Source organism: Monopterus albus, unplaced genomic scaffold (assembly GCF_001952655.1).
Source record: "Monopterus albus unplaced genomic scaffold, M_albus_1.0 scaffold228.1, whole genome shotgun sequence".
Lineage (NCBI taxonomy): Eukaryota > Metazoa > Chordata > Actinopteri > Synbranchiformes > Synbranchidae > Monopterus > Monopterus albus.
This window is the reverse complement of record NW_018128108.1, coordinates 242,145-253,018: the sequence shown is the minus strand read 5'-3', so window position 1 is coordinate 253,018 and position 10,874 is coordinate 242,145. Positions and strand designations below refer to the sequence as shown.

The 10,874-nt window shown below is 43.1% G+C and overlaps 1 protein-coding gene across 2 annotated transcripts in view; it reads right to left on the bottom strand.

Moving 5' to 3' along the window:
- The window catches only part of znf710b (zinc finger protein 710b), a 23,566-nt gene extending 13,306 nt beyond the window's left edge, over positions 1–10,260 (bottom strand). The window contains exon 1 of one of the 2 annotated variants that reach the window (XM_020619921.1): positions 10,024–10,260. The gene's annotated coding sequence lies outside the window, so the exon portion shown is untranslated. Of the gene's footprint in view, positions 1–9,254; positions 9,870–10,023 lie in introns of those variants that run through there. The other variant, XM_020619922.1, reaches the window with a different exon arrangement.
- Positions 10,261–10,874: the final 614 nt, after the last annotated feature.

Below are 10,874 nucleotides of genomic sequence, written 5' to 3'. Positions count from 1 at the left end.
TGGAATGAATAAAAAACAAACATGCAGTGATGGGGAGAGACATTCTTTGTTCAAGATACAGTTGTAACTAGAAATAAAACTGTTCCTATGTGTTTGTTTTACTGATGATAGATAACAGTTTTTTTTTTTTAAATAAAGTTTGTATTGTAAACGTCATGGGGAGTGTGGTAAACAACAGGATAGAGAGAACATGGAGGAAAGAGGGAAATGGCAGAGAACAAAATGGGGGCGTAACAGAGGAAGCAGAGAGAGAGAGAGAAGAGATGACTGCATGGAATGAAAGAGGGATTGAAGGGGGAGGGAGGGGAGGAGATAGAGAACAGCAATGGGAGGGGGAGTGAGTGAGCAAAATGGAGAGAGAGAAAATAAGAGGCATCAGTGGGGGAGGGGAGGATGTAGAGGGAGAGCAGGAGAAGCAAGGGAAAGCGAGAGAGAAAAAAGAAAAAGAGGAGAGAGAGATGTGGCAGGGAGCAACGTGAGAGGGAAAAAGAGGGAGGGAGGGAAGGAGGGAGAGGGGGCAGCGTGCAACGTGAGAGAGGAAAAGAGAAAGAGAGAGAGAGGGAGGGAGGGGTAATGCATGATGGAAACCGAGGGCAGGAGAGGAAAAAAAAAAGGAGAGAGAGGGAGAGGAGGGAGAATGAAAAAGGGAGAGGAAAGAGGAACAGAGAGGGGGAGGGGAAGAAAGCTGGAGAGAGAAAAACAGAACGAGGTAGAGAAAAAATAGGGAACAAGTGAGGGAGAAAGAGAGCATAAAACCTCTCGCGCGCTATTTTCTGGTTTCACAAACATGGCTGCAGCAAAAGGAGCAGAAGAACAAGAAAAACGGCATTGTTGGTTTTAACAAGTCCCCTCGAACACACACACACACACACACACACACACACACACACACAGGACCAGCGACATTATAATATGCCAGCTCTGGTTTAATCAGCCATGTTAATCACTGTAGGGTGAAAACAGCTCTATCCAGGTGTACTGTGATGTGCTCACAGCCTCGCCAAAAGGCCACGTCCTTTCCTTCTGTTCAGCTGCCCAGGCCCTCAGACACACAGGACAACAAGGTATCAGTGATTTTATCTCATCACAGATAGACTAGTATCAGTCTGACATTGTGCCCCTTTAGCACCCTTTATTTTAGCTTATATTTTATAGCAAGCTGGCACCATGTGGATATACGGTCCATTATCACTGGGGTACACCACAGAAAAATGAAAAACATGTTGATTCTAAGCCAAGTGTTATAAAGAGTGGGTTTTTTGGCTAATTATCCCCTTTCCTGGGGGATTTATGGACATTATTCATGATGCTTACAAGTTTAATGATGATAAATCAGAATCAGACACAAATTGCAGTAAATATTAGCCTACACAGTTTGTCCACTAGAGAGCACTGACAAGTTTAGTTCTGAAATGTAAAATGTTTCGCTCAGTTTAGTGATACATAAAAATAAATAAACAAACAAGCACACACAGCATACACCGGCTCAGTATCACAGTTGTTATGGGCCTTATCAGCAAATCGGGTATCGGCAACATGACTGATCCGTAATGGAAAAGACAAGAAAAATACCTAAACTTTATTACCCTGAGCAAAACAAATGAAAAGGTGCTAAATGAAAACAGTGCATGACGATATGCGACCACATTTTAAATTTGGGTGATACTGACAGACCTGGAAGGCAGGCTTATATAACAACTGTCCCAACATAACCATTATGATCTTGTGCCAGCACCGATATACTTCCAGCTGAAACCTTTGTCATTTTTTTTCCCAGCGAGTAAGTCCAAGTCCACCCACCACCGGCGTTCTGACACACCTCAGAGAACCAGTGGCAGCCGATCAAATATCAGATCTTCCGTTGCAAAGCTGCACTTGAACAGAGAGCAACAACCAGAGCTGTTTGAAGAACAGTTACAGTGGTTATCACGTTAGCTGAACACACACCGGTAGGGAAACTGTAGCTTTGCAAGCTATCGATTATTTCATACTAGAAGAAGCTAAAACTACTGCAAAAAAGGAAATGTAGTTTGGTAAACTGAAGCTATTTTGTAAACACTGATCAAATTGTCCACTACAGCATCATAAAAGCAAACTCAAACGCAGGCAAAAAGTTACTCAGTTGAGTTTATTTACCCGAGACAAAAACTCTGTCCTAAATAAAACAATCCCGTCTGGGCTTTTGCACAGCGATATTATCTATTTCTGGTAAAACTTGAATTTTGTGTTATGCAAAACAACTATATATGTCTGAAAACTGTCCTTGCCAATGCTGAAGAGCGGCTCACATGCAGCGCTGACTGAGACACCAGTGTTGAACTTTGTGAAGGCATCATTCCTTTCCTTTTATGGCCCAAAATTATTTGTAGTTGCTGTAGTTAACTACACAAAAATGGCTAAAATGTAATTTAACTGCTTCAGGCACTACACAGATATTACTGTAGTTGAACTACCTTCAAGCTCCTGCAAAATATAGTTGAACTACTAGTTTAAGTACATGTCATTCACTACTCCCAAACACTGAAGGTTAACCATGCTGAACATCTGCAGCTCAGGGAAGCTGCTGCTGTGTTCTGCTAACAATATGACATTCACCACCAAGTACTTGATTTTTCAACATGTTTCATCTGATTAAAGGAACATAGGTCACACTCATTCTCCTTCCCTTGACTTTACTTGTGAAAGGTCACATCTACTTCACTTCTCACATATGAACACACACTTAACTGGAGAAAAACACCTGACAGCGAACTCTGGATGAACAAATTGTTTACATTGGCATTGTTTACAGTCGTAATACTGCTGGATAGCAGAGCTCAAGTGCATTTAAGTTTATAGAAAGTCACTTTGGGCCTTTCCCGTTTAGGGGTCACCACAGCAAATCGTCATAATATTAATAATAATACCTACTGTAATAACAGCAAATATTTTATACTACTGTGTGAGTCCTACACTTTCACACATTCACATTAGACAACACCAGTTTTAAATGGGAATTAATAAACACCAGGTTTATACAGACAGGGAAGAATTACAGGAAAACCTGAATAAATGGTCAAACACAACAAAATGAAACGTGTTCCCATTGGCCACTGGGGCTCACTAAATGGCTTGATGTGTGTGAAAACGTTGTGAATCTCATGCTATGGTGTTCACAGTCATCACATCACAAACTTGAGCACTGGATGCTGGAACACGCTCTCCACCACTGTCACCAGAACACTGAATGAGGAGTTCTGGAGTCTCGTATGGTCCAACACCCTACTAAAGCACTTGAAGTTGTCTATAAATCCAACCACCTTATAGCTTCACTCTGTAGTGGGTGATGACTTTTTACAAAGCCTGAAGTTTTAGCAAGTGTAACCTCTTACATTCTTGGTGCCCTGTGAACATTAAGAGGGCAAAGACAATCATGTAAAACACTCATAATCACTGAGGGCCCACAGGCTGATTTGGATCAAAACCCATATCTGGGTTGTCAGTATTTTTAAAACAGCTCCGGTGTTGCTTTGTTTTGTTTGCTCAGAGCCACTGAGGCTGAGACTTAATCTGGTGACCATCACACTGTGCCGACACATTGGGAATCCTGAACAAAGCCCATCAGAAGCTTTCCAAATGCCTCTGACACTGATGATCGACCACAACAAAGTACTGGAGGAAGCCTTTTCTGCAGAACACAGTATGTTGTGGATCTCACACTAATCAGTGCTACAAACAGAATCCCCTTAAATCACACGTGCAGCCAATATTAACACCAGCTCTACTGCTGAAAGAGCCAATCTGTGTCCATTTCAAGACGTCCAAACAGACGTGGTGAACACCACTGGCCAACACTCAAACCGCACTGACATGTTGGTCCGTGGTCTATAAACCTCACATTCTTCTTCAAATTGCCTTGGATTAAATGCAAGCAGGAAGGCAGGGTTTGAAGTGTTCACTTACTGTACTTGGGCTTCATTACTTTGTTATGGAGCCAGTAGAGGAATAAAAAGTGAATTGCTGATTCCTTGAATTTACTTTTAAGTTTTGATTAGAAGCCATAAATACATTACAACAGTTTACAGCAGGTGTAAATGACAGCTTTAAAGGATACGGTTGCTCATTTTCTATATTAATAGTATTTTCAAGATCTCAGTGACAGCACGAGGAGCTAGTGGACTATAAACAAATATACAGTATATTTATCAAGAGTTATTCTTTAGGCACGAAGTCAAATTCCTAGACGTTCTATTTTAGCTGTTCCTGTTAAAGTCTTATCTTTACACTCCTTAAATGTGAGAGAAACACAGGACTGATAAGATTCACATTCATATACTGTCCAACTGTTGGATTTCTCTGCAGCACTAAACCTTCGGTCTCAGATTTCATTTCATTTCTACCATGTTTCACGCTTATGTTAGAAATTAATGTACAACAGCATGATACAACATCAAGGCAAGGCACAGAATCAAACAATCACTGAGTGGATTTATTAGAAATTACACAATTTAATGGTTCAAACGTGGACTCGGTGACTGTCTAATGCTGCTGTAGGCCTACCATTTAGTTCCAGTGCCTTGGACATACAGTCATCATTTTCCGTCCCTTTTTGTCTCCTACTTAGCCTTGTTTCTCAACACTTCCTTATCTTGTCTCTTCAGTATGAACTCTGTTCTTCTCCCCAGTTAATTCATTTCCCACAGATCAACGTACGTGTGTCACATTCACAGTCGTCCTGTTGACTGGATACATATGATGTTAATTCGACTAAGCAGCTCAAATGTGGCAATTCACTCTAAATGTTTGGACCTTACATGAACATAACCATTTCTAGAGACATATAATGTGTGTGCTGTCAGCCTGGAGTCTATTCTACATCTTACAACTTATTTTGGGCTAAAAGTTACTTCATTTCTGAATGCATGTGAAGTGCACTTTGAGCTCCTATGTCGCATGTACAGCTGGTTCTCAGCATCCTGCACACCTACAGTGCACACCTGCAACCATCAAACAGTTGGATGAAACAGAATTATTCAATCATTGATCATCTCAAAAATTAACATTAGCAACTGTTATTGTTGGTTTTACATTAGAGTAAGTTTAATATGTTTGGCTTTTGGACTGTTGGTTTCACAAACCAGGTAATTTAGTGATGTCACACTGTGCTCTAGAATATTGTTATAGGCATTTTTCACTGTTTTATGGACCTGAATGGGAATAAGAAAATATTGGCCAGCTCAAATCGATAAAAAACAGTTAGTTGCAGCCCTAATACACTGAGACCGAGTCTACTGGACACTTTGATAATTGTATCCACTGAGGCAACATTAGGGTTAACGGCCATTACTGATTAATCTGTTCATCCCTCCATTTTCTATACCTCTTATCCTGAATAGGGTTAAAGGGGGGGGCTGGAGCCAATCCCAGCTGACGTTGTGTGAGAGGTGGGGTCCACCCTGGTCAGGTCACCAGTTCAGGGCTGACACTTAGAGACAGACAAACACACACACCCACATTCACTCCAACGGGCAATTTAGAGTCGCCAGTCAACCTAAGCTGCATGTCTGTGGACTGTGGGAGGAAGCTGGAGTACCTGGAGAGAACCCACACAGGCACAGGGAGGACATGCAAACTTGGCACAGAAAGGCCCTGGCTCAGCCAAAGCTTGAACCCGGAACCTTCTTGCTGTGAGGCAGCAGCGCTAACCACTGTGCAACTATGCCGCCGATTAATCTGTTAATTACTTCTTAATTTAATTGATTAATCATTAGTCTATAAAATGTCAAAATTCAAATGATAGTTTCTAAAATCCAAGGTGACTTAATTTGTCTTGTTTTGTCCAACCAATGATCCAAAACCTAAAAATATTCAGTTCATTGTGATAAATGCAAAGAGAAGCAGACCATTCTCCCACTGTAGCAGTTGGAACATAAGAAAGTGCAGATTGTTTTCCACTCTCTTTGCTCATTAATTGAGTGAAACAATTTTCCCCTGATTGATGAATCGGCTAATCGTCCCCACTCTATAAGACAATTGCCTGATCCAACTCTCCAGCACTAGGGATGGAAATCAACAACTGGTTCCAAAGTGTCCAACCCATCTGAATCGTATGCCTCTGACGTCATCAGCTCCTTTTATCGATGGCACTATGTTTTTTTGACAGAGGCGCATTGAAAAAAAAATCATGCATCATAAAGTCAGATGCTGCATCTACACTGGTGGAAACATGGCGGAAAGGAAGAAGCGGTCCAAGGCGTGGCTTCAATTCGTGAAGAAAGATGACAACAGTGCTACTTGCAATGTGTGTAAAATGATTATCTTTGCAGCACATAGGGGCTGCAAAGATACATCAGGAACTGTAAAACTACTGCGATACCTTGTTAAGCATCAACGGCCAGAGAGTGCTGCACAGTGTCACGACAAAAGCCTCCTCACTTACAGGGACAGTGTGAAAGCCCAGAGAAGGAACAAGAAACACCAAAAACAGACAAAACAGATAAGCAAACGCATACACACAAACACACACGGAGCTACAATTACATTCAAGGGAGCATGAATTAGGCCACTGCTCAGCAATATACTGCAGAGTGGTAGTTAGCTAAGTGAACAGAGACTTGAAGGCTCAAACCGCACCACACCATGTCAGCCCTGGTGATTATGGTCTGATCACTGCTCAGAATGAAAGAGCCCAAAAAGAAAGAAAAGATGAGCTGTACTTCTTCTAAGATATCGCAATATTAAATACAACTGTTAAAATATAATAATTCACAGATTATACAATACCCTGTTCTGTTAAGCAAGAGCAAAATGAGTTCAACACTGTTAATTTTTCTAACATAGTACATTTGGCAGGATTTGGAATGACTGGCAGGCCCAGACTGACTCGCCAGACATCTAGTGTCAACTTCACACAGCAGAAGCTGGCAAGGGCAGCGTTTAAGTAGAGCAGCAGCGAGACCCGAACTGAAAGGCACAACTTATCCAGTATTACATATTGTTGTCTTAAAAAACTCCTCCTGCAAAATAATATAATTCAGTTGACCAAATCTTAAAGGATAAGGTCGGTCATTTTCTATACCAACGGTATTTTCGACACTCCCCAGACAGAGACTAAAACCAACAATGACTGGCCTCTACTCACTTTTAGTCTGTCAGTCCTGGATTACCCTAATGTTGTTCCAAAGGCTCTAAACAGCCATAACTCTTTACAGCATCTGAATTAGCTAAATATTTTTAACAAATAAAAGGGTCTTGTGTTTTATAATGGAGAAACATGTCACCCAGTGCAGTGGTATGTTTCTCTTATGTGTTTTTATTTGTTTTTGAACAACAATGACGGTCTACGGTACAGACGAGTAAAATAATTCAGGACTGACAGACATTAACAGTGAGTAGAGGCAAATCATTATTGGTTTCAGTCAGAGTCCAAGAGTTAAATCCGGATCACATTTTGTCCACTGCCTCTAAAAAGAAAAACCTTTTCTCACTAGCGCTCAAACTGCCTAGTTAGGAGTGATAACAACAGCTGACTAGACACACATTTTCTAACAGTCCGATGTGTTGTTATGCAATGGAAAACACCAACTTTGCATTTATTATTAATGAACTCAATGAGAGGAAACTCAGTTGGCTTGAATTAAACAAATAAGCTACATTCGGGGGTACTTTTAGGCCTGCTTCACAGAAGGCCTGACTATTGAGGTGCTAAAACGGGCCTACGCTAACACAGTACCACGCCGTGGAGGTCGTTCAGCATGGCTGTACGCTACACATTAGGCCTTTGTGCTTCGAGAAACATCAGCCCCCTTTTTTCCCCCATGCCTGCAGCACAGCCGAGTGCTGCAATGTGCTGACGCCGTCATCAGCCATCCCCCCTACCTTTTACCACAGCTCTATTCCCACAGCCTGATAAAAAAAGAGGATGGAGAGGGGGGAAAGAGAGAAAGTCTAATTTTCAGTTCAGTCATCTTCATTTACAGTGTCGAGTGAAATGGCTGATTCAGCTTTTTTTTTTTTATTAATACTGTGAATGTGCTAAGGTGCTGCCTGTTTGGCCCTGCTGGACCTCATCCAACACTCTGCTGCTGATGAGCCAGGGGTGAATGCCTCATGATTCCCCCCTGAGTAGCATACAAACTGTGGAGTAACAGCAGCAGCAGCATACTGACACATCATTGATCCAAACTTGGGGAAATTCATTCATCGCTGAGCAACTCAAGCTGGCCAAGATATAAAAAAAAAAAGCCTGCACAGTTAAACTGGGAGGCATAAATTCTGCAGACAGCTGAATTGTTGGGAACCTGCTGGTCGTGGATCTTGACTAATTATCAGTACTCCGAACAAAGCAGTCTGTTCCAAATATCAAAACACTGTATCAGTAAGCACAACACATGAAAAATCACAAGGCAGAGCAAATACAGTAAGGGAGACCATTAACACAAGGTTAACACAGAAGACAACAAATATAGCAGCCAGCTGAGAGACAAAAATTTTGCAAAGCAAATTAAAATGAGGTGAGATGCCTTCAAGCACAAACAGACAGGAGATGCTCTCCACAAACAGTGGAGTCAGACAGAGCAGTGCTCCAGTAGGTGACCCGGCCACAGACACAGGTGGAGGTGTGCTCTACAGTGAGAAAACACCAACTCAGCATCTCTTCGCCATCACAAGACAAGAAGGCCAAAATGTCAGGAGATGCTGGCTCCGGCACCAGCTGCAGTGGAATAAGATCCTCTGACAAAAGGCTACTGTAACATTAGAAAAGAGTGAGCTGAGCAACGACAGATGACACCCTGCACTCCCCCTGGCAGATTATTAAGTCGGCTAAATCACAAAGCGTCATTTCAGGGCACACATCTGTTCAAAACCACAAGTGAAACGGGGCAAAACGGTAAGATCTCTGGCACGAGTCACTGTCAATCTGCATGGCAGTGATACCTGGGCATCATTTGTATATTTCCATCTAAATGACCGTGAGTCACATGACCCATATTCCACACTGGGCATATGGGGTTTTAATTACCGCCATCCACTGAAGTGCATGAGAGCACATCTACAGACCCCAGCCTGCAAACTGGTACGTACAGTCTGCAGCTGCCTTGCTGCAGACTGTGCACCATCTACACCGCATAGAAACTATGCGCGGGGTCCTTCTGGCTCTGCATGTCATTACATAAAATGGCACTAAAGCGGTCCAAGATGAGCCACGCAGGACCTTCACGTCCCTTACAGCCCATGCTGACATGCACTGTCCTCGTTAGTGCGATGGAGGATACCTGTGGCCTGTCAGTGGTCTGTGACGGTCCAGTGACTGGCGGTGGTCCGCGTCCGCGCCGGGGGCCAGCAGCTCCAGCAGCCCGGGCTAGAGGTTACCTGCAGCGGCGCAGGGTTGTGGCCAAGATGTGGCTTCGACTGTACATGACACACACACCAGAGCTGACGGATCGTAGACACTTTTGTCCGCTCCAAACAAACCATTAACACCCCCACCCCCAGGCAAAAGAATGCGTTTGTGTCTTTAAAAAAGAAAAGCTCGACAACAGCGAAAACTTTGTGGAAGATGGGCCTGAGCACCGTGGCCCCCGGTGTCTTGGCATGAAGAGGGCTGCGTGTGCGTGTGCGTGTAGATAGTGATGGGCAGACCCAGGCTAGTGTGTGGCCTGGTGTAGCCCCCTAGTCCTTTATGAGTCTCTCTCCCTATTCTCTCCATCCCCCTCTCGACGCCATCTGTTTGTGGCAGGAGAGAATGTGGAAGTAAAAGAGAAAAGACATTCTGACTGTAGTTGCTGACCTACATCGACCATTTGTTTTCGTTACGGCGTAAAACCCCGCACCGAAAAGCGCCCGTCCAAAACACGGAGGCAGCGACGTCGCCAAACACAAGGCGCATACATTTTCTAGCCTAGTCAGGAGGAATTTAATAAGTTACGGCTGAAACACTCCTCCTCCTCCGCCTCGCCGGGCCGGACAAGTCAACGCTTCGGCGGCTCGCGTATTCCCTCTGTTACGGCCAAAGGAACAGAGACGTAAAATAAAAAAACTCACCTGATTCCAAAATCGGTTTATGGTGGCGACGTGATTGTGGTTGAGCTTAATATGGGAAAAACAGTTGCAACGGTGGGTTCCCGTTGTGTGTGGCAGGAAGGAGGGAAGGGAAGAGGGGCTGACGTGAATGAATAAACAACTGAGCTCCTCCTCAGCGCCACAAGTAAAGGCGCAATGTGGCCGACTTAGGGCAATTCATAGCAGCTGTTCAGCGTCCTCTTTATGTGGGACTCATCAGATAAGAACGAGGATGGCTTTAACTAACTTCACCACCGACTATACCGAAGCCACAAGATGGTGGTTTGCTTTAAAAATGTGGTTTTTGACATGCATAATTCTACACTTGTATCATTTATCATTTTAATGTTGAGCAGCCACAGTCTGTGAGTAATTTTTACTGTAAAACCCATCATGTGTATGTTATTGATTGAGCAAACACTGGGTGGCGCTGTGTACACCCTAAGCATTTGGCATGATGGGCACATACAGTAAGACAATACAGGTCCACTTTGCTTTGAATAATAATAATAATACTTAGCCTGACATTATAAAACGAGAGGTCAAATAAATGTTTTGCAAACTCCTCTGGCACACACACACACACACACACACACACACACAAAATCCAGGATTTATGAATGTTTTTCATTTCAAAGGTTTAGTTGGTGTTTTCAACTGAAAGGTCTGCACTCAGTGAATCCATGTGTTTCCACATCACTACTGTGTGAGCTGCATACTGGACCATGTCCAGCTGCAGAGCTAGATGTGATGTGAAGTGACAAAACTCTGCTCATATTGTAAATCCACTTGAACTCAGCCTGAAGGTGAACACAGAGAAATGTCGTCCCTTC